Here is a 23768-nt window from a genome sequence, read left to right on the forward strand (position 1 = left end):
CTGAAGCGGAAAGGGGTGATGGCACTGCCTGGGCCAGCCCTCTTGCTCTTCAAGCCCACGTCCTGGGATGTGGCTGCTTGCCAGGGATGGAGATGGGGCTAGAATCACCTCAACTTCTCACCATCTAGTGCTCTTTCTTCAACAGAGGCAGTCCCCAAAACCAGTCACCCCCAAACACAGCCTCACCATCTGATACCCTAGGAGGGCCCCTTTGCTTCCTGCAACTAGAGGCAGCATCACTCCACCTCTGGAAGTGGCCAGCCTCACCCTGAGCCGGTGGGGGAGATGATCGTGTTTTCAAGTGTCTCAAAGACGGGGTCCTACTTCCAGACCTGTCACTGGCTAGCTAGCTATGGGACCTGTGGCACCAAGCAACATCCTCTGGGCCTCAGTTTCCCCACATGTAAACCAGGACAATAACCTGTGAGCTGCCTTCATGTTGGAATGATCATACAGGCACCTCTGAGTCCACCCCAGCCCCGGAAGCTCAGCTGGGAGTCTGTTCCTGAGCATGGGACAAGGACCACAGGGTTGGTACCCCCGTGAGGACCAAGGAGAGGGGTGTCCGAGTGCAGGGCCAGGCCACCTCTGACCTTTATGACTTCACCCTCCACCCACGAGCCCCCTTTCTCTTACTGGTCAAACCACCGCAACATTTCCACAAAATCCTCTGAGCTCACGTGGAAGGAAGAATCGCCAATCAGCCCGGGGTCCGGCCACAGCACCGTCTCACTCAGGGCAGGCCTGGAGCAGGGGACCAAGTGGTAACGTGGAAAACAGTTGGAAGGACCTGTTAATTTTACTCAGCCCACAACTACAACCGGGGGGAAAGAAGTGACACACACAACACACCCACACACCCACACACAATCTCATACACAACCACTTACACTCATTTTCACACACAACCACACACCATCTCACACACGCCATAGCATACAAAATCACACGCAAAACCACATACCATGCCACAATTACACACGCCATACACACCCACTCACACAGTCCACATAAAATCACAATCATATATACAACCGCTCAGTCTCACAGCCACACACCATGTCACACACAATCTCATAGTCACTCATGATCTCATACAATCACACAATTTCACACAAACTCTCACACACAGGCACACACAATCTACCACACCATTTCACACAATCTCACAACCACACACAATCTCATGTATAATCACTATCTCACACAATCACACAATGTCACACAAACTCTCACACACAATCTACCACACCATCTCACACTGTGTCACAACCACACACAATCTCCCACACAATCTCATGTACAATCACTCACTATCTCACAAAATCACACAATTTCACACAAACTCTCACACACGGGCATACACAATCTACCACAGCATTTCACACAATCTCACAACCACACACAATCTCATACACAATCTCATGTATAATCACTCACTATCTCACAGTCACACAATGTCACACAAACTCACACACATAATCTACCACACCATCTCACAATATGTCACAACCACACACAATCTCCCACACAATCTCAAGTACAATCATTCACGATCTCACACAATATCACACAAACTCACACATACAGGCACACACAATCTACCACACCATCTCACAACCACACACAGTCTCACGTACAACCATTCACGATCTCATACAATCACACAATTTCACACAAACTCTCACACACAGGAACACACAATCTACCACACCATCTCACACTATGTCACAACCACATACATTCTCACACACAGTCTCACACAGTCTCATATACACTCATTCATACAATCTCACACACAATCATATAATTTCACATAAAATCTCACACACTAACACACAATCTCATTCAGTCACACACAATCTCACATACCATCTCACATATCTCACAATCACAATTTCACACAAAATCTCACACACAAGCACACACAATCTCACATACCATCTCACGCTATCTCACAATCTCACAATCACTGACACAATCTCACACACAACCACAATCACACACAATCACACAATCTCACACAGCATCTCCCACAAAAACCTCACAATGGCACACAATTTCACACAAAATGTCACACACAAGCACACAATCTCACAGAACCACACAGAATCTCACACTCTATCTCACACAGTCTCATACACGATCACTCATACAATCTCAGATGCAATCTTACACACAATCACACACACAAACACACACTGTCTCACACATAATCACACAATCTCACATACAGTCTCATGATCACAGTCTCAAACACAATCACGCACACAATCTCAGACACAATCATGCACAAAACGATTTACACATGCACACAATCTCACACTCACAAAACAACACAGGATCTCACACACACCTATTCCCAACTCCCCTCTCCCAGTCTTTCCTCCTGAATCTGATTCCTAAAATGTCTTCCAGTGGATTACAGGAGGGGAGCTCCGGTCCAAACCGTTCCAAGGCAAACATATCCTTGCTCCTCCTGATCCACCCGGAATTCCAGGTCCCCCTGGCAGAGTGGCTTCTGGGACACTGTGGGGGAAGAATCTCCTTTAATCCCAAGTGGCAGTGGGGCAAAGGCTGTTGGCGGTTGGGCAACTGGCCGGAACACCAGGGACTCGCCTGGCGGTCCTGATCCCAGCCTGGCCACTGGCTGCAGCCCTTTCTCCCGAGGCCCCTGAGTCCCAACTCCCAACACATCCTAGCCCAGAGGTGAGCATCACAAACAGCTCTACTCGTCCGCAAAGAAAAGGCCAAGCCCACCGCAAGAAGCGAAGGAATCAACCCCACGTGCTCAACGTACGGAGTTTTCTCTGGTTCACACTTATTTTTTCCTCCCCACGGGTGAAACAAAAGAAAGTTTGTTGTTGAGGTTCAAACATTTCTTGGGCCTTGTCTGAGTCCTACCTTGTTTTTCTTTTCCTTTCTGTCTCCCCCCCTAGCCCCACCCCGCCTTCCCTGCCTCCCCACCTTGAATAAATAAAGCGCCCAAAGCTGGCACCGGCTGGCGAGGAAAGTACAAACTATCTCATAATTTTATAATTTTTTTTTTTAGCACACTGGCCTAGGGTTTTGGGCAAAGGACAAAAGCTATTGTTGCCCAGCACGGCACGGAGGGCTGAGTCACCGATACGCCTCGGCTTCTCGAGATCTCATAGGTTTCTGTGGCTGGCACAGCCGGTGAGCTCAGCGCCCTGCGGGGGCCGTGGGTGCAGGCGCCCTCTCGCCTGGCGCTGCCCCGCCCCCTCCCCCTCGCCAGGGCTCCCTGCCGGGCCGACACGTTGGCTTTGTTGGTTTTTAATCATAGGGGGGAATTTAAATAAAATGTTGTGAAATAAAAAAACAAATCACTGTAGTCCCACCACCTAACGCTATAATTTTCATTTTGGAGAATCACCTTTCAAGCGCTCTCCAGAACCATTTGGATTTTTATATAGTTTCTCTTGCGGTGCGCACTGCACTTGGCATTGGGTGTTTTTTTTTTCTGCTCATAACATAAACATTTTTCCATGTTTCAAAACCATCCTCGGATGATGATTGGTACAGGTGACACCATATTTATTCCATCGTGCTCTTCCGGGGCTGGCCCTATGAGGTGAGAAGGGGAGGCCTCTCTGGGAATTGAATGGTTCATCTTCAAGATTCCAGCCAAGGTGGGGGCTTTGCCTGGGTGGCCCAGATCACCTGGCCCTTGGGGACCTGGCCTGGAAATGTGTCCCTAGAAGATGGGGAGAGGCTCCACCAACACCCTGCCCACCCTGAGCCGAGCCACGAAGTGCCCTGGCCCTTGTGCCCAGAGAGACGCGGGTTCCAGCCACGGCCCTCATCCTCACAGTGACCTTCACTCCCCACGAGCTCCACTTCCTCTTTATAAAGCGCCCTGGCAGGCAAAAGACCCATGACAACGCTCTGCTCTCCATTTTTATATCTGAATATCTCAAAGCACTTAGCAAAGACTTTTATTTTCTCATTACCCCAAGGAGAGGAGGTCATTCGGGAAAATGGTACAAATATTCCCATTTGTCAAAAGCAAGGAGGAAGTGAGTTAAAAGGAAAATTCTACCACTTAACTGAGCAAAAGCTACCCAGGAGAGAACACAGGGGTCCGCCTGCCTCTCCATGCACCCAGTTCGCCTTCTCCAATGCAGTTTCAGGCACCTCATTACCGAAAACATGGCTGGGAGCCAAAACCAGGTTTCCATTTTGCCAAGAATCAATCCCTCCCCAATGGCCCCAGCTCAGGAGACCCTCTTATCTCGTCCAAGGTCTCAACCAGAACCATATTATTTTATTATTATAGTTATGTAAAATACATGTTTAATATATATAGATAGTCATGGGCAGCGGGGGGGACACTAGACAGAAATACACCAGACACTAAATAAGGTTGGCTCATGAGGGTTAAGTTAGGGGTACATTTCTTTCCCTTTGATCTATTTTCAAAAACTGTTTAAAACATGGTTTTATTTTTCCGGTACATAGGGAAGAGTGTGCATTTCTGAGTCAGGTCCACCAGCGCTGGAACGCTAGCTCTCCTTTAACGAGCTAGGTGAGCTCAGGCAAATGACCGAACCTCTCAAAGCCTTATTTCCCACCAGGTGCAATGGGAATCGAACCACTGCCTGCCTTGTGTCTTTCAATCCCACAGTAAGTCACAGCACAGCAACTGACACACAATCGGCCCTCAGTAAATGTCTGTTTCGTTTCTCTTTCAATAAAATGAAAATGTAAAATCAACTCGGCTTCCTGGCTGCCCTTGGGGACAGAGGCAAGACCCTTCTCCTGCATCCTCCCTCCAACTTCATCCACAGCCCTCACCAGTCCCTTCCCTCCCCTACTCGCCCCACCCCAGCAAATCCCCAGCACACAGACCTCAAGATGCTGCTCCCAGCTCTCCTGGGACTTGCCTGGAAGGTGAGGAGGGGGCTCTGGGAGTAGAGAAGCTCCCTCCTCCGACCTTCTCCACCAGCACAGGCCCAGGCCAGCCCCTCCAGCCAGCACACAGGCCGCATGCGATGACTCGGAGGACACGCTGGGAGATCCCTGGGTTTGTGCCTTCTTGGCAGCCACCCTCTGGGAACAGGTGCCAGGCTGCAAAGGCCACCTGCTCCCGGGGGGAGGGGGGGCAAGGGCCACATTCCCGTCTGCGAGGAGAGGCCAAGGAGAACCAAGATGGCACCAGCCCCTGGGAGTCAGCTCCTCCCTGGGCAGGCAGTCCAGGCCAGCCCAGGGACTGCCACCTGCACAGCCAACAGCCTAGCCCTGGGCACTGCAGGCCTTTTCCCTGCTCCCTCCAGGGCTCTGTACTGGGCGGACACGTTTGCCTGGCTATTGGCAAACATGCTCCAACAGATTTGTGGTGGCCACAGCCTCTGGGCTGGGGTTCCAGCCTGGCCTTGGGGTTCTTGGACCTCAAACACGGGAAGCCCTCTGCCTTACTGCCTTCATGATGACAGATGGCAGGACGGAGTAGAGACAGTACCAGCAGAAACAATAGCTGCCCCTCATCGCCATGTGGCAGGCCTGTGCTAGGTGCCTTTCCAGCGTTATTTCATTTAATCCTCACACCAACCCCATGCGACAGTGCCATCATGAATCCTCTTTTACTAGTGAGGAAACTGAGGCTCAGAAAAGCCAGCGATAGGTCCAAAGTCAGAGTCCCAGTAAAGGAGAAACTAGGGATGTGAGCCCATGTATGTTACCACTATCCTCCAGCAGGGCTCCTAAAACAAGCAGACTCCACCCGTCTTTCCCAGAAAGAGGCCCCTGAGCAGCCTCCCTAGCCCACTGGGGGCTCAGACACCCTCTAGGAGCAGGCAGGCTGTAATTCTGCCTAGACAAAGCCATCTCCATGCCTCTTGCCCTGCAGGAATAGGGAAGACGCTACCCCTCTAGGGAGACAGGTTGGTCAGGCTGAAGAGCTGCTGTGTCACAGATGAGAAGCGTTACTGGGGGGGTATCTGCAAGGGGGAGGTGTTTCTTTCCCTGCAGCTCCTAGGAAAGTGAGGAGGTCTGGGGACATGGGAGCACTGGCAAGATGGCCTGGTACTAGTAGGTATCTACTGACTGATGTACTGGAGTGGACACCGTGGGCTGGAGAATGATGGAGGTGGGGCCCTTGGCATCCATGAACCCTCAACATTGCAAGCCTTCTTTACAAACCAGGCATAAGACCAACTTAAAATGCTGTACTCTTTCTTTTAAAATTAAAATAGGTCTGTAAGAGCAGGCTGGACACAGGGAGGAGGCCAGACAAAGCCCCCACGGCATGAGCCACCAGCTCCCCAGCTGCCAGGGACGAGGTCCTGGGATCCAGCAGCAGGTCCCATGAAAGCTGGTGGAGCCAAGCGGGGTGGGGGCCGGGGGGTCACCCGGGACAGACAGTCTCCAATCGTGCTGAGCACAGCACATCACTTCATTCAGGAACGCAGAGTAAAATGTACAGCTGGGTCTGGAGTTGATTCAGCCCTTAACTCGTTCGGGATCGCTGGCGGAGCCACGAGATGGCAAGGGGAGGGGGGCTGGTCACCTGGGGGAGGGGGCTGGGCCATCCCTGGGAGAGTGGCAGGCTGGGGCACAGCCCCTGCTGATCATGTCTGATACATGCAAAAAGAAATCATAATTATTTGCAAAAATCCCTCTGAAAACCAAACTAGCACTGGGAGTCGAGGGAGGGATGTGGGAGCGTGTGTTAGGTGGCGGGCGGAGGTGGGGGGAGCTTGCTTTCTACCCACTGCCAAATTCTCATTGACTGTCAGCTCCAATCCATTTGGAACTCACTGACTCAATTGCCTTTTCACGGGGAAAGGAGCCGGCACAATGCAGGGGACTTTTCAGCTTCACATTAGCACACAGGACGCTGGGCAATGTCCGGGAATCCACACTCAACACCCTCCCGGGGCCGCTGGCCACCCCCGCCCCCAGGCAACCCAGCCAGCTCTGCCAGGACACATCTGCTCACCCCTGTTTTCATACTTTGGGTTTTATTTATTTACTTTTAACGGCTAGGCCACTGGAGAAGTGTGTGTGTGTGTGTGTGTGTGTGTGTCATGTGTGCACATGTGTGTACATTTGCACATGTGCACATTTGTATGTGTCGTGAGAGACAGGGGCTCCATCTCCCCAGAAGAAGGGCCTGTAAGAGTTCATTCCAGAGCAGTTCCAATTCTTCCTCTGCCTAAAGAAAGGAGGGATGGAAAGAGGAAATCCAAATTAAGTTTCCAGAAGGAAAGGATATGGGGGAGAGAGGTTCACTGAAACTAAATCTGGAAAGGTTCAGTTATGGATGAATCCACATTTACTGGGGGAGTGTCCCTAAGAACTCTGCAGGCCCAAACGCTCTTCAATCATCATTATGAAAATAATATTGGCCAGTGTGGTGGTTCACACCTGTAATCCCGGCATTTTGGGAGGCCTAGGCAGGTGGATCATTTGAGGTCAGGAGTTCGAGACCAGCCTGACCAACATGGTGAAACCTCATCTCTACTAAAAATACAAAATTAGCCAGGCGTGGTGACCCACACCTGTTATCCCAGCTACTTGGGAGGCCGAGGCAGGAGAATCACTCAAACCCTGGAGGCGGAGGTTACAGTGAGCCGAGATTGTGCCACTGTACTCTAGCCTGGGTGAAAAAAGTGACACTCCATCTAAAAAAAAAAAAATCTACAATTATAATCATCATGATAATGATAGTGGTCCCCATTTTTCAAGTGCTCACCCTGTCCCCTCACTTCTGTCAAGTGCTTTCCACGTCACCTCCACTAATGATCACAAGAACCCAGCAAGGCGGCACTGCTGACTGCCTGCCCAATTCCACAGGACCGGAGAGGCAAGCCCGGGGCTCAAGGTCACAAAGGTCCCAAGTGGGGAAAGAAGGGCTTCAATCCCGTTCTGCCTCACTCTAGAGCGGCCACCTCACCCTGCCCTGGGAGAGAGGAAATCTGTGGCAGAATCAAAACAGAAGATGCCCTGGCAGCACAGAGGCCTTGGCCCTGGGAGCCCTCACAACATCTGGGGATGCCCTGCCCTCCGTCTCTATCACTGTCCCATGGGGGCCCCTCTGTTTAGCCCACGCTCGAGGGAAGCATCCCTTGGAGGGAAGCTGCCAACAGCACTTCCTGCGATGATGGAAGTACTCCATCCACGCTGCCTGATGCAGGAGCTCCAGTCGCACGTGGCTGCGGAGGACCTGAAATGTGGCTCGTTCACTGAAGAACCAAATGTTCAATTTAATTTAAATTGCCACGTGGGCTAGTGGCTACTGCAGACCCCACACCCTCCAGCTGTCTCCCTACCTCCCAGCCCAAGAGCTATTTTGTTTTCTGTTTTTTGAGATGGTACCTCACTCTGTTGCCTAGGCTGGAGTGCAGTGTCGCGATCTTGATTCACTGCAACCTCTGCCATCCAGGTTCAAACAATTCTCCAGTCTCAGCCTCCTGAGTAGCTGGAATTACAGGCACACACCGCCACACCCAGCTAATTTTTTCTGCATTTTTAGTAGAGATGGGCTCTCACCATGTTGGCCAGGTTGGTCTCGAACTCCTGATCTCAAGTGATCTGCACACCTTGGCCTCCCAAAGTGCTGGGATTATAGGCATGAGCCACCATGCCCAGCCCCAAGAGCTATTTTGGAAATAAACTAAAAGCATCCAAGGACAGGAGCATGACCTACCAGGAGAGGCCCCACCTCAGTCAGCAGACCTCTCCTCTGTTCCTTCATGGCCTTTCAAAAATGACCAGCCAGCCTCCAGCTTCTCTGCCTGCCTGCCTTCCTTGTCTTTCTTGCCTGCCTCCCTCCCTCCCTCCGTCCCCTCCCTCCCTCCTCTCTTCCTTCCTTCTTTCCTCCCTCCCTCCCTCCCTCCTTTCTTCCTTCCTTCCTCCCTCCCTTCCTTCCTTTTTCCTTCCTTTCTTCCTTCTTTCCTTTCTCCTTCCTTCCCTCCCTCCTTCTCTTTCTTCATTTCTTTCTTAGAAAAAAGCATCCATTTAATTAGATAAATCCTCCAAGCACGTGGCCTGGAGTTCGTCATGGAAATTAACCTGCTTCCAGATCTCAGATAGTGAAACAAGAACCGGGGTGATTTGGCATAGCGCAGTGAAATGGGAGAGGCTGATGGAGTTTCATACACCTCATCTTCCATAAGTGCCCCTCGCCCCTCCAGTGCCCCCCGCTCCACAGCCTCATGCCCTTGCTTCCTTAGGTCACTGCCTCCATGGCACCTCTGCCTCTTCTCCTGGGGAGAGCCCATCCCCGGGGCAGGTGGGAAACCTCGGCTCCTTCCATGCCAGGGCCTAAAGGGGAACCTGTGGTCCTCTGCCCCTTGGCTAAGCCCTGAGCCTCGGCGATTAGCTCAGGCTGAGACCCAACTGAGGCTCAGCCCACGCTGGCTGCTTCATCCTTGTCCTGCGCCCCTACTACGTGTTGCTCCCTGGCTGTGTTCGATCCATGAAATAAAGCTCAAAGTAGAACGGCAGCAAATGTCAGCTGGGATCCTCTCATCTAATCCTCATGGTCCACGTGGCGAGAATTCCACCTCCCATTTTATAGATGTGGAAACAAAGGATTTGAGGAATGAATCTGTCCGAGTCGGGGCAACTCGATTCACATTCGGCTCAGCCTGGCTCCTGATCCCACGCACCGGTCCCTCGGCCAGCCACACAGCCTCTATCTGCGAGATGCCCTCATGGGCACGACTCTGGGATTGCCAGCACCCAGAATTCAGCTCACACAGTCTGTAGAGGCCACCAGTGCCTTGGGCCAGTTTCCAGGATCTGCGCCCACGCCGCCCCACCCTAGCCTTTCGTCCCAAACAGCTCCCGTGGGACCCACCTCACCCCACTGAGCTCCAGGAGCGCTAGGTCTGGCCAGTGCAGGAAAGAAAGAGCAATGACCCCTGCTCCACTTGAGGGACTGACCCTGCATGAGGGCAGAGTCTTTATCCTCATCCCCTCCGGACCCAGCAGCAGAAACACCAGGAGGACCCCAGGCAGGCCAGAGAGGTGAAAGACACGATGCAGAATTTCTGCCTGACACCACCTCGCCCCGCACCTCATAGTGTCCCAGCCCCAGATGGAAAGAGAGCAGGCACTCCCGGTTCCCCTCTCCATGACAATCCCTAATAAGCCACAAGCGCTTCCGTGTCGTCTCCCGAGTGGGTCTGTAACACACACAGGTACCAGGCCTGGGCCGAACACTTCACACGTCTTAGCTCATCTGAGCCTCACATCAACCCCACGAGGTAGGTACCACTATGCCCATTTCACAGAGGAGGCACAGGCTAGTGAAGTGACTGACGCAAGGTCACCCGACTTTGATCCCCAGCTCATTCGCTCCAGAATGCACCATCAACACCACATCCAGCTCCTCAAATGAACCTGTTGGCTCCAGAGGCACACAACAGCAAAGCACACCCCATATCCCATTCTGCCTGAGAAGCAACAACCCCCAGTCCAGCCCCAAGTTCCCAATGATAAGAGAACAGACCTGCAACCTGACACAAACATGTAACTCCAGCAGCTCATGGGACATCCAGGCCCATGGCTTTCTGGAATGGAATTCACCGGGGTCCCCTTTGAGACCGATACCGTATTGCATAAAACCCGCCTCCTCTGACCTTGGGGACACCTTGCACTTGACAATGCCAACCACAATAAATTCTTCGTTACGTTTAATTACTTTCATCAGGAGAACCCTCTGAGGGTGCTAGGGTCAGGGGCCATTTGACAAGAGAGGAAACTAAGGCCCAGAAAGGTAAAATGACTCACCGAAGGCCACACAGTGATTTACTGCAGAGCCAGAACGAGAACAGGGTCCCCAGACGCACAGCCTATCAGGCCACACCTTGCAAGACCCTAAGTGTGGGGCTGGAGGAAACGCAGGGGAGTGGACAGTAAGATCTGAGTGGAGCTCGGGGCCACCCGTGTCTCACCCCGTCCCCCGATCCCCGGCCAGAGATGCTGGGGCCTGGCCCATGACCTCCCCAGGGATCAGATTTCCCCGAAATTCCCAAAGGAGCTGTGGGGACAAGTGGGCCCGGAAATGGCCCTCACAGAGCGAGCTGCACAGCTGAGCTCCCCGGGGCGAGGGGGGCGGACAGAGCTGGAGATGCTGGCACAGCCCTCATGGGTACTCTGCCAGCAATTAGTGCTGGGGAAGGGTGCCAGCCTGGCAGAGCTCATTCCCCCACCCCTTCTTCTCATTTACACACGCACATGATCACACACACACACACACACACGCACACACGCTCACCCACCCAGAGACCAGCAGCAAAAAGGCAGCGAGGCTTCCTTTCGGTAAATCTCATCAGCAAGGCACACGTGGGGCATGCAATTTGGCCATTACTGCTCTTAAACAACAGCAAAGCAGAATCCACCCCCCATTAACCCATCCCGCCCTCCCTCCGGGCTTCCCACCGGCTCTGGTACCAGCTTTCACCGCTGACTCCCACACACCCCCTTTCAAAGCTCCCCAGAAGTTGCTTTCCCAAAGAAACACAGAGTCTAAACATTTTTTTTTTTAAATATGGTAAGTCCAACCTGAATTGTGCTGTTCTCCATGCTGACCTCTCTCCGCAGAGCAAGCTATCCAAGGTTTGAACATGACCTTGGCTAAGACCCTTGCTCAAACATCCTAGAATCCCTGAGAACATCAGCTAGGTAAGGAGATGTGCTTATCCAGAACAGCCCCTTATGCATGTCCAAAGGCTCTGCCATTAAGGGGATGTATCCATTACCACGGATGGGAGAACCGGGAGAGCTGCCTTTGGCCTGGCTTCGGGCATCGCTACCTGAGCAGGTGGGTTCTTCAGAGGGCAACCTGAGTGTTAGCCCGATCCACCTATGGGGTCTCCTGGTGATAATGTGACAGCCCTCTCCTCTCCCAATACAGAGGCAGGCAGCTGGGAGGTGGTGGGGACCTATCTTGCCTCCTCCCTCCTGCCCCCGCCCCCTGCCTCTTCCTGGAGAACTGGAAAGGCCACCAGAGCAGGGGGCTCTAGAGGGTCCTTAGACTGGGTTTATAAGATCTGCAAAACCCCTCAAAGTATAAGCAATATTTATGCTTCTGAGATTTTTTTTATTAAGAGGATTCTCAAAGGGGGCATGTGGACTCAAAAGTAGAGCAGCAGCACAGCCCAGAGATCCCCGCCGCCTCCCTCGCTGGGCTCAGCAGTGCCTCACGCCCAGGTGGCCAAAGATGGAGCGGGCAGAGACCACAGACAGGACTCCAGTTGTCCCAGCAGCAAGCTCCCTGACCGCTGCCTTCTCACCCGGGAGCTGCTCCTGCCTGGAAGCTGGTCACTGGGAGGACTGGCCCGGGAGCTGTGCCATGCCCTGGGCCAGCGCCCTCCTTCCTGTGCGCCAGGGCTGCCTGCCCAGCCAGCAGAGGCATCGCACAGCGGAGCCCACCAGCGGGGATGAGAGGGGAAGCCAGCAGCCGCTGCCGCTCTGGAGAACCTCGCAGATCCTCTAAGCCACCTAGTGTCCAGAGCTGAGCTCCAGCCACCACGATGTCCCGCCTGCTTCCCAGAGCAGCTACTGCAGGAGAGCCCAAGGGGACAGCAAGTGGGAGCCTGGTGGGGGACAAGCCTCCTCTAACCCTACCCGTACCTGAGCCTTCTCCAGGGACCTAAGGCCAGAGGGCAGGGGCTAAGCTGGCTGGGGACACGGCTCCCAGAAGAAAGCAAAAACCCTGTGGCCCCAGCCCACACCCGCCACCCAGGGCAGGGCTGTTCCCATCACCTCTGCTCCTTACCCCTAGCAAGTCCCTCTATCTTTGAGATCCCCTGTGTCATATCAGACAACCCATCCTACCTGGGACATCTTGGGGTTCCCCCAACCCCAGCCTCCAGGCCTCCTGCTAAACCTCCCAAACCCTGGGCCTGCCACTTTCCCAGGGCCTCTGGGCGCCCCCCTCCCGCCCCCTCCTCTGCTGTCTCTTTTCTCTGTGTCCTCAAGACTCCTCTCACCTTGAGAAGTGTTAGGATTACCCAGCATTTACACTCAATGCGCTTCCTTATTCCTTAAGACTTATTAAGAATGATAATGAGTTCCGAAGGAGCGAGGCGTCCCTGTCTCTCTCCCTGTCTATCCTTCTCTCTCTCTCTCTCTCTCTCTCTCTCTCTCTTCCCCCCCCTTCACTCTCTTTCTCTACGTGTCTTTTCCACCAAAGACACATAGGACAAATCCAGACCAAAAGGGAAAAAAATTCCAACAATATGGAAGAAGGGCACTTGAGGATTCTATTCAAGAAACCCATCTCTCTTCTCTCTCCCTGTTCTCAATTACTCCAATTTAGAAAAAAAAAAAAACCCTCCCCCTTCCCTTCACACTGTCCAGGCCACCCCTCACTCTGCCGGACCTTGAACAGGGGGAACAGGAGAAGGGCCCAGCTTGCCTGCAAAACCTCGTTAGCCTGGAGCTCTTAAACGGCTGATTAATTTTTGCAGAATTGACGACAGCCGTTAGCTTTTCTTCCCCAAGCTGTGGCCTCAGAACCACGGCAACTTCACTTGGTGAACTTGAGGGGCCGAGATGGGGGTGTCCCTCTCCCCCAGTGGCCTCCTGCTGCTGGCACCCCAGGCAGGCCTGGGGCCAAAGGGAGCCACGCAGATGGCACCGCCCAGGCAGGAGACCGACCCACTCGCAGAGCGGCGTGGCACCCAGAGGAGAGATCGCCAGGCAGCCTGAATCACGGCTGACTTTTGGCCATTTGGGACTTTTAAATTTCAAAATAAGAAGGCCAGGAGAAAGTGGGCAGAGAAGAAACCAACCCGGGCCACTGGCAATGATGCCTCCCGCCTGCACCCTCCCAGCCACACCATGTATCCCGGGCACAGGGACCGGCCTTATCGGTCTGCCGGGCTGCCCTTCAGAGAGAGGGAAGAACAGATCCTAATGAAATTATGGTTTTTAAAATGTCTATAAATTAAATCTCTCCTCTCTCTGTGAATCTCCCCCTGAGCTCCCTCTCCTCTACCAGGCTTGTTTGCCTCTCTTCCGTTCCCTCTGCTCATGTCTGTTTTTCTGATATAGACATCAAGAGGTTACGGGCTCAATTACAACTCCGCTGGAGTCTCAGCATCAGACTGCCTCGGCCTTCTCTTCTCTTCAGAAACAAGATACCAAATAAATCTCTCTTCTTTATATTTTTATTTTCAATGCCAAAAGGCTAAAGATTCATTCCGTGGACTCACAGGCTTTGTGAACTTTGTTCGGATGGTGGGGAGAATATTCTTTTTAATTGTGTCTGAGTACAACATAAATGCTTCTCTCTTTATCTCGTTCCTCCCTTGTAAGGACACAGACACAAACCTTGGCTATGCATGAAATTTTAAAAAGAGGGAGAGGACAGTATAAATGTGCTTAATGTCTCTCTATGAGGGGGGGCAAGTGAGCCCTGGAGAATATTAGTAGGACATCTAGCACATTCTAAAGTTTGGGGGGGTATCATGAGGATTCATATTAGCAAATGTCCATTTGTAAAGGCCAGATCATAAAAGGTGATCTTTTTTAAAAAAACAGGGGAAAAAAATGCTTTCACCTTCCCTAATACTGCCAGGAGACACAGAAGGGCAGATGTGCCGTCTATATAATTCTACATCCTAAAAGGCCCTCTTCCCATCCAAAAAAAAAAAAAGTTGAAAAATCCAAGTCTTAGTCAATCATCAGAGCTGCTGACTCCTGAGAAGAAACCAGCTCTGAGTTGTAGGTCTAAGGGGAAAAAGCCAAACAAAAACCAAAACCCCACTCTACTTCTGGAAATATCGACCAGTGGGGATTCCAAAAGCGACTTTTCCTGGAAAAAGCACTTGAGACAAAGGTCGGAGAAAGCGGAAGCTGAAGGTGAATCAAAAAGAAAAACTTTTCTTTCCAATTAACTGGACAGGGAAAAAGAAGGGAGGTGGGGAATGCACATCACTACCAACTCATTAATTCTTTCCTGTAAACAATTTAATTAAATTCTGCTAAATACAGGAGAAATACTCATTTTGGAGTGCTTCCCCCAACCTCAAAAGCAAATTCCTCCAGGTTCCTCCCCCCCATTCGAACACCTCCCTCGTCTCCAAGCTACACAGCCTTCCAGTGGATTTCCAGCCCAGGCGTGGACTGCACTGCTCAGGGCTGCGAGAATGACAGCCTCATATGTCTGAAAGCTGACACTTTAGCTTTGAAAAGAAATGGGGGAAAATAAGCTGTTGACTTCTTGGTTAAAGTATTTTCTTGTTCTACTCATGTTCTTATGTCACTGGGCTAAAAAAAGAGAGAGAAAGGGGGAGAGAGAGAGAGAGAGAAGAGAGAGAGAGAGATATGACTTTCCTTGAATGATCTGTTTAACCTAAGCCAGAGGAAAAAAAAGAAAGTCATTAATTACTTATGTGAGCTATTGCTTCAGAAAGACAATAAACCTGCCCGGTCGCCATGGATATGACATATTTGCTCTGAAAACAACACAATAATTAGCAAAGGGGAAAGATACAAGGAGAATATGCAAACTCCTGAGTTTAAAGCCACAGTGCTCTTTTCTACTCGTAAGCCTCTGTTCTGTTTGCAATCCAAATCAAACAAATTTTTAAAATATAGCAAAGAGGGAAATAATAGGAATGCTTCCTCTCGCCTCTAAGCTGAGAAGCAACAACCACTCTACCTCCCCCCCAATATAAAATAATATAAAAGAGAACCAGGGTGGCAGAAGGAAAAAAAAAAAACTCAAGTATTGCCTCTGTTTTATTTCCTATAGCAGGGGTGGAGTCAGGTTCCTTTTTTTTTTTTTTTTTTAAAGTGTGCTCTTATTTAGCATTGGATCTTCTGGCCAGATATAAATTTATTTATGAAAGCCAAATGCACTGTGCATGGCTCACCCCTCCCCAAAGTAAATGAAAATGTGAAGGGGTGGGGTTGGGGGGTGGCATCCAGTTGAAAAAGTAAAGCAGTATACTCAGAAAGCAGCATCTCTATGGAGGGACATTCTCTCCCCCTACCTCCAAGAAAATGGAACCCCTGCTTTACTTTAATATTAAAAATGCATTAAATGGTTCTACCTACAACTTACTCCCAAAGGATCATTAGGAAATGCAATCACTTTGTATCATATCTGTCAGCGTGATAAATATCTGAGTCAGAGTCAGTTTGCAATTTTTCAGTGTCACAAAACAAGATAATTTTTTTCTGTCTTCCTTTCTTAATTCACTACACCACCTCCCCCCCACCCAAACCAGCCACAAATCTACAGAAAAATACCTGGGCAGAGGAGAAAAGGAGAAAAAGTTGATGTACTGTCACACACCAGGCAGAGGTTACTGATGTTCTCCCCAAAAGCAGGCAAAATTGAACTTTAAAATATTTGGGTGACAATTTTCCCCAAAAAATAAATAAATAAAGCACTCCATTAAGTTTGACTAAAAACTCCTTTCCCCTCTTTCCAGAGGCTAATTTTCCTAAAACAGATGGTCAGGATCTAAAAGAGAAGCAAATATACCTCAACCCCCACAGGCAGAGAAATCTAACTTTGAACTTCTTTTAAATTAAAAAGGGGTGGGGGCAAGATAAACTATTAATAAGTATGAAAAAAAATTAGCTGAGCTACAAGTTTTGTTTTTCTTATTAAAAAATTATTTAAACACAAGGGGAGCAGATATAAAAGGGAGTTTCATATTCAACTGACTTTCTTATTTTTTTAAACAATAGCTTTTTTTTAAGATTGGACTCTTTGATCTTGAAAGAATTTTGCTCCTATATGATGGGGGGGGGAGGGGGTGGTGGTGAAATGATCTGTTTTAAATGATGATGCAACTTAGAGATCAAAGCCCTCGCTTTCTTCTAGCCATAATAAGCTGTGCTTGCCACAAAGCGTAAGGCTCCCGGGCTGGGCTCCTCTCCTTCGTAAGAAGGAAATAAAATGCGCCCAGACTCAGAGCAAGACTCGAAGTCTCGGCAAGGTGCAAAGTCTGAAAAACAAACAAACAAGGCAAAAGGGGGAAAAAAAGAGGAAGGCACTGCCCCTTTAAACGTTTTAGTGCATATGGAGTTTGATTTCTGAAAGAGATCAGTTTAACATCTCCATAGAAACCAGCAACAGATTATCATCAACAGAATAAATAACTAGTCTAATAAATTAAACAGGAGGCATAAGATCGCTGGAAACCTGATTACTGAAGTTCAACAATATTCCCCATAAACTCTCCTTAACCGCCTCTAAGGTGGCTAACAAGAAGGTGGTGGGGGGAGGCGGCGATCTCTCCAATTCGCCGGACTCTGGGGTCAAGACGGTGGCGGCTGCCTGGAAGGGAGAAGTTCTCCACTCTGCTCTGGAGAGGATCCGAGAGCTCCAGTGAGGGGCACACCCTAAAAACCGAAGTTTAGAAAGTGGGAAAGAGGCTGGGGGTCGGGGAAGGTGGCCCGGGTCGCGGGAGATTGCGCAGGTCGCGACGCCCGCCCGGGACGCACCGCCTTGTCGCCACCAGGACGCAAACCCCGCGCTTTGCGCTCGGGCGCCGAACTGCCCAGCGCCCCCTCCGGGCACGTGGAGCGCAGCCCCGGCGCAGCCCCCGGGGACCAACTACCCCCCTCCCCATGCCCGGCGCAGCTGCTCCTGCTCAGCCGGGACAGCTCCCTTTAGGACGGCGACGTGTGTGTGTGCGCGTGTGCGTGTGTGTGTGTGAGTGTGTGTATATATGCGTGTGTGTGTGTGTGCGCGCGCGCGCGCGTCGTGGGTTGGGCGGCGGGGGGGGGGGGACACCAAGATTATCCGGCGATCTGTTTCCCAGTCCCCTCGTGCGCTCTCACCGCGCGCCTGTACCGGCTCCGAAATTTACTAACTTTGCCCAGCGACTATCAGGGCCTTTCCCTCCTCGCGGCCCCCAGCCGCTGTTAAGTGTGCGGGCTGTCGGCGGGACAACCCAGCAAGGTGAGGGCCGCGCCCCCACACTCCACTCGGGCAGAGACGCACACTCCGCCCCGTGGCCCAGGGATCCGGGTTTGGGGGAGCTCCACACTCAGGAGGGGCGCTACTGCCGCTTTCCCGTAGGGCACGCACCCGCACCCGTGCCCTCGCCAGCGTGGCTGGAAGGAGGTCCTCGCCGTGCCCAGAGCCGGCTTTCCAAGCTGAGGCTGCGGCAGAGGAACTTGTGTGGAGGAAGAGGGGGCTCCCTGCCTCCCTCAGCGCTCCACCAGCCACCCCCAACTCCGGACCCGGGTCGGGGATGACTTGGAAGAAGAATCTTCGCCCACCCCCTAGGGAAAAATCTATTATTATTATCTTAATCTACGCCCCCAAAGTGTCCCTCCCGCCGTGATTGACGGCGCATACACCTGTTCCCTCCGCGAAGGAGCTTCCAACGCCGGGGACAGACATTCGCCCAAAAGCTCCGCAGCAGCCCAGCAACCGCCCGCCCGCGCACGGCCAGCCCCCGCCCCGGGCCCCAGCGCGCCCCTGCCCGCACCTTGCCTCCCCGGCGGCCGCCCCCTCCCCTTCCAGGCCCGGCTGCTCGGCCCGCCAGCTCCCGGCCGTGCTGGGTTCGCAAAGAGAGAGAAAGAACAGAAAGCAAAACTTCCTGGCGGCCGACGGCCATCAGCTGCACATTCTGCAAATGCCACCGAGTAAAAATAAACCTGCCGCCGCTCCGCCCGGCCGGCTCACCCCGGGCGCACGAATCGGCCCCCTGCCCCGGGAGCTCCCTGACTCGGTCTGGCCCGATCCCCCATTCCCGCGCGCCCCTTGGAGCCCCGCTCCCCGACTCTCCTCCACCAGCCACCAAACTCTCCTTTGCTATGAAGCCCGACCCCAAGTGACCGGGTAATCGGCTCTTTCCCTTTGGTGTTCCCTGCGCCCCCACAAACTACTTTTCTCCCCGTCCTTCACCAGGTGCCTATTTCAGCCCTGCGCCCTTGGCTTCAGGGATCCTCCTCCCCAATTGTTGAGCCCCGAGGTCACCCTCAGCCTACCCTGGGGGAAGAGACCCCACCCGACCCTCTCCCACGCTGCAAAGCCCCCCGGGAGCGCACCGCTCCACCAGCCCGCTAGCCCACCAGCCCAGCTTCCCACGTCCCCGGGTGCAACTTCTCTCCCGGAGCACACAACAGCCGGCAACAACTCGCCCGAACTTTCACCCGGACCCAGGCGGGCTCCGACCGACAGCCGGCTGCTCTGGGCCGATGCCCCGGCTCTTCGAGCCCTGTGTTGCCGGCCCTTCACCCGGGGAGGCCAGGGCTGGGTGGGGAAGGGAGTGAGGAGCGCCACTTGCCGCGCCTGGAGCAGCGCACTTGAGATAAACTTCCCAGGCACAGATGAAAAAGGGGGCGCCGCTCCCCCCATCCAAGAAATCCCTTGCCTTCGATTTCCTAGCCGGGGATACCCCTTGGCACCCCGCACCTAAGCTAACACTGCCTACCTCTGCTGGCAGCACCTACACCCGGTATCCGGGCACAAGAGCTGGCTGGAGGGGTTCCCCACCCGCCCCCCCATGGGCAAAGTCTTGCAAAGTCACCCCAGGCACCCCTCACCCCTGCTTCCTTCTCTGCCCCGGAGAGCGCACGACCCCTCTGCTGCTGGGTGGGGTGGGGTGGGGTGGGGTGGGGTGGGGGTGTAGGGGGAAGGAGTGATTACCCGGTATTGGCGAGCACCTGCCCCCCCCGGGAGCCCACAGCGCGGGGGGCGCCCCCACCCTATTAGCAAAGTCCTGCACTCGCGCCTGGCACCTCCCCCTCTTCTCCCCTGCCCCGCTGCCCCCTCAGTTGGAGTAAGTGACCCCCAGGAGGAGCAGCCCTCCCCTCCCCCGGAGCTGCGCGCCGGTCATTCCCCTGGCCACGGCGGGCAACGTGCCGCCCCGCGCCCGGGTGCCAGCCCTCCGTGCCCCCTGCCTCCGCACGGCCTGAGTTGGGTGGCAGCCGCCGCTCGCAGGCTGGCTGGCTGGCTCTCTCGCTCGCTCGCTCGCCCGCTCCCTGCTGCAAGCGGCAGCCCCGGGGGTGAGGGGGTGCACCGGGACGGGGGGCGAGACGGGGAGGCGCCCCGGGAGGCTTGCGGAGCTGGGGGGCGTGGGGGGGGCGCGGCGAAGGGAGCGCCGAGTCTCTTACCTGCACTTGGGGCGGCTTTGGGTGACTTTCCAAGTCCGGGGGAAAAATGTGTGTGTGTTTGGGATGGAGCGCCGCGGGCGCGCATGCGCTGCCCAAAGTTGCCGGATCCCGGATTTTTCGCTCCCAGTCTCTGCTCTCGCCCGCTGTGATTATGGAATTCTCCGCGGCCGGGCGGGCGAGTGGGTGGCATACAAAACCCGGGCCGGATCGCGGGGCCGGGCTCCGCTCCACCCTCACACCCCCAGACCTGCCCCTCCCGGATCCTTCCCACCCACCTCCCGGGCTTAACTCGACGTGCGCGCGCGGCGAGTAGCGGCCTGCGGAGGAGCATCTGAGCGCTCGGCCCCCTTCTGCAGCTCCGGAGGCTTTTACACCCCCCAACTGAGTTGAGTTGAGGCTAGTGAAAAAGAGAGAAAGGATGGGGGGGCTTACTTTTCACCTGTTCTGAACCCCGAACTTTTACCTGTTCTGAACCCCGAAAGAGTTAGAACGTTAGAATGGTGGAACCCAAAGGAACGTAACGTTCCCACTGTTTGGTATCTGCTTTGCACTTATTCTTTGCAAGGGAGTTTTTCATTCAATCTGTTGTGCAAGAAATAAATCCTTCAGTGAGCAAGATAGGCCATGCAGAATGAACCTTACACGGAGGGGCTGGGGGGCAGATAATATACATGAAAACAAGTGGATAATGTTATTTCATACAGTGAAAGTATCCATGAGGAAAATAAACCAAGGCAACAGGCTACAGAGTGTCCTGGGGGCCAGACATGGTGGTGTACATCTGTAATGCCACCACTTTGGGAGGCTGAGGCGGAAGGATCGGTTCAGCCCAGGAGTTGGAGACCAGCTTGGGCAACCTAGCAAGACCTCATCTCTAAAATTACTAAACAAAACAGTGTCTTGGGAGAGCTAGTCCCCCTGCCCCCAGATGGTAGGGAAGAGCCTTTGGAGGGGCACTTTCATATTCCACTGAAGAAACCCCCTTTTCTCCCGTACTGATTTGAGGTGGCCACACCTGCTGGGCCTTGGTGGTCAGCTTCAGTGCTGGGGCCCTGTAGCTCTGGTCCTGCCTTTCTCAGCAAGCCCACCCCTCATTCCAGGCCCGAGCTGCTTTTCCCCTCAGCATAAGGGTAGGATGGAAATATTGAGAGGCCTGAAAGAAATTGAAAACACCCAGATGATGAAATAAGTGAGAAACTGACAATAGTAGTAAAGGAAATACGCGAATGATTCATGGAATAAATGAATATGAATTCAAAGTATGACCCACAGCTTCAAGCCCTGCTCAATAAAATGCATTACACGAAGAGGCAATGCCACAGGCTGGTAAAGATTGTTGCAGGCTGGTAGTCTTTGGAGCCTATCTGCAAGGTATCAGGAAAGTCTCTCAGGACCAGAGAAACAACCCAGTGCCCTGCATGATGATTGGCCAAGACGAGCATCTTCCAGGATGCGTTCCATACGCTGCCTTAAGCTGTAAGTTAATTGTCCAGAAGCATATGGACATGGACTGGAGGCCCGATGGCCCTGTGGCCATGAGGAGGCCAGGAGTTGCCCTGTTCCCTAATAAAGCCTCCAAATTTGGGAGAGGAAACTGAACCATCCCACACTTTTTAGACACTCAGTGATAGCTGCTTGTGTTAGATGGACTAGGGAAGAAACCACCCCAAAAAACCAGCTCCTCACTTCCTGGAATAGTGCCAGGGGTCCGTTCAGGATCTGTTCACACAGGAAGGCCAGGTTTAGGCGTTAGACACACCTCTCAGGGTCGTCTTGGTTTCTACCCTCCTTATCCCAGTAATTAACTGGAAGCAGCAACATGCTGATAATTAACAGCCCTCAAAGACCGCTGATTGGTTATGCTCCATTGCCGCCCCCACCATCCAAGGCATCCTCAGTTCTCAGGGGTTGGGTGCTCACCCACCATCTCCAAGCCCCTTGTGCCTGGTGACTCAGCAGAATGCACAGCCCCAGAGATCTCAAGCCCAATCCTGTCATCCTATGGAAGGAGAAACTGAGGCACAGCGAGCAGCAGTAACCCGAGAAGTGGCAAGTTAGCTTTTCTAACTTTTTGGCTCAGGGCTGAGTCTGTTCCTGGGCAGTGTAAATAAGGGGTTAACAGCTTGGGCTTGGGAGTCAGACCCCTACCACTTACCAGCTGGGTGACCTTGAGGAAGGCATTGGATCCTTCTCTGCCTCAGTTGCCTCCACAGTAAAACGGGGATAATAATAGTACCTACTGCCTGGGATTGTTGAGAGACTAAAATGAGTTAATGCAGGAAAAGGGCCTGGGCCAAGATATTGATCGATAAATGCCAGTAATTGTCATTGCTCCTTGGGACATCCAGGGCTCCCTTTACTTCTCATTTCTTTCCATCCTCTCTCCATTCCTTCTTCTCCTCCACCCTTTTTCTTCCCTCCAACAATAGTCCTTCACTCATTCATTCATTTGGTAGGCATGGCTGAGCCCTGAGGAAGAGCAGATCTCCACCAGTGCTGGGGAGGCAGAGAGGAAAGAGACAAATCCTGTCCTTGAGGGGCTAGGGAAGAATCCACTCGCCCCTCTGCCCCGCATCAGGCCTACCCCGATTTCCACTCTCAGGCTCACCCCTACCCGTTTCCCACCATAATGCCCTCCCCCACACCCTTTCTCACCTCTCTCAACATCTCCAACAGCCACGTCACCCGCCAAACTTTTATTAAAATGTGTATTCCTCCCTCCATGTTTTTCTCAGGCATTTCATAATTCTCCCACCTCCTGAGAAGTCTTTCCACCTCCTCTAAAGGAATCTCATCTCAAGTAGGGAAGGCTGGAAACAGAGGCAAGGCTGGGAGAAGGGAAGACGATTTGGTGGGGAGGTGAAAAGGGAAAGTTCTTTGTTTCTCAGCCACCACCCCCAATGTTCCCCAAAAATTAAAGTAGGGGGCCAGGAGAGAGCGGCAACCCCAAACAGGAGCCTCTGGTCACAGCCAGACACCTCCATGCCTTGTTCCTCTAGCGCTTGCTTTTTTTCATTCCCCACCCCAACTCCCTGTGCAGGGACTGAAATCAGAGGCTCTTTCCCCTCATGTTCTTCAATTTAGCATTTCCCAAGCTTCCCCTAAAATAAAATCCAAGTGTTTCCCCTGTGGTCACCAAGGTCCTTCAAGATCTGGCCATCACCTGTCCCTGGGCCTCACCTCCCTTCTTCTCTGCCTGGTTCACACCAGCTCCTTGCTGTCCTGGAAAACACCAAGCTTGTCCCACCCCAGGGCCTCTGCACCTGCTGTTTCTTCCACCTGAAACGTGGTCTTTGCAGGCTGCTTCCTGTGAATCGAATGGCATTGTCTTCATCTCTGCTCCTCTCTTCCCTCCTCAGGGGGGCTTTCTCACTAAAGCAGCTCCCAGCCTTTCTTTACCACTTTGTCCTGTTTGAGGGTCTACAATGGTTTTGCTTCCTCCTTTGTTCCCGTATTTCCTATCCGGCTGTCCCTACTAGGATGGGAGCTTTTTGGAGACAGACAGCGACTTTGTTTCATGTTCCCTGTGTCCTCAGCACCTTGAGCAGTGCCTGGCATAAAGGAGGCCCTCACTCTCCGTGAGTCAGGCACAGAATCAAGATAAGCCAACGTGGTCCCCACCCTCTAAGTGCCTGTGCTGTGGGAGAATGACTAGAGAGGTCCTGGGACAAAGTTTGGGGGAAGAAGGAGGAGCCCATATGAGC

General features: G+C 52.9%; 1 protein-coding gene across 2 annotated transcripts in view; it reads right to left on the reverse strand.

The window, feature by feature from the left end:
- The window catches only part of CASZ1 (castor zinc finger 1), a 163488-nt gene extending 143297 nt beyond the window's left edge, over positions 1–20191 (reverse strand). For both annotated transcript variants that reach the window (XM_037729639.1, XM_037729621.1), the window contains exon 1: positions 20065–20191. The gene's annotated coding sequence lies outside the window, so the exon portion shown is untranslated. The remainder of the gene's footprint in view (positions 1–20064) is intronic.
- Positions 20192–23768: the final 3577 nt, after the last annotated feature.

The sequence above is a fragment of the Cebus imitator genome, unplaced genomic scaffold, assembly GCF_001604975.1.
Source record: "Cebus imitator isolate Cc_AM_T3 unplaced genomic scaffold, Cebus_imitator-1.0 Scaffold15, whole genome shotgun sequence".
Taxonomy (NCBI): Eukaryota; Metazoa; Chordata; class Mammalia; order Primates; family Cebidae; genus Cebus; species Cebus imitator.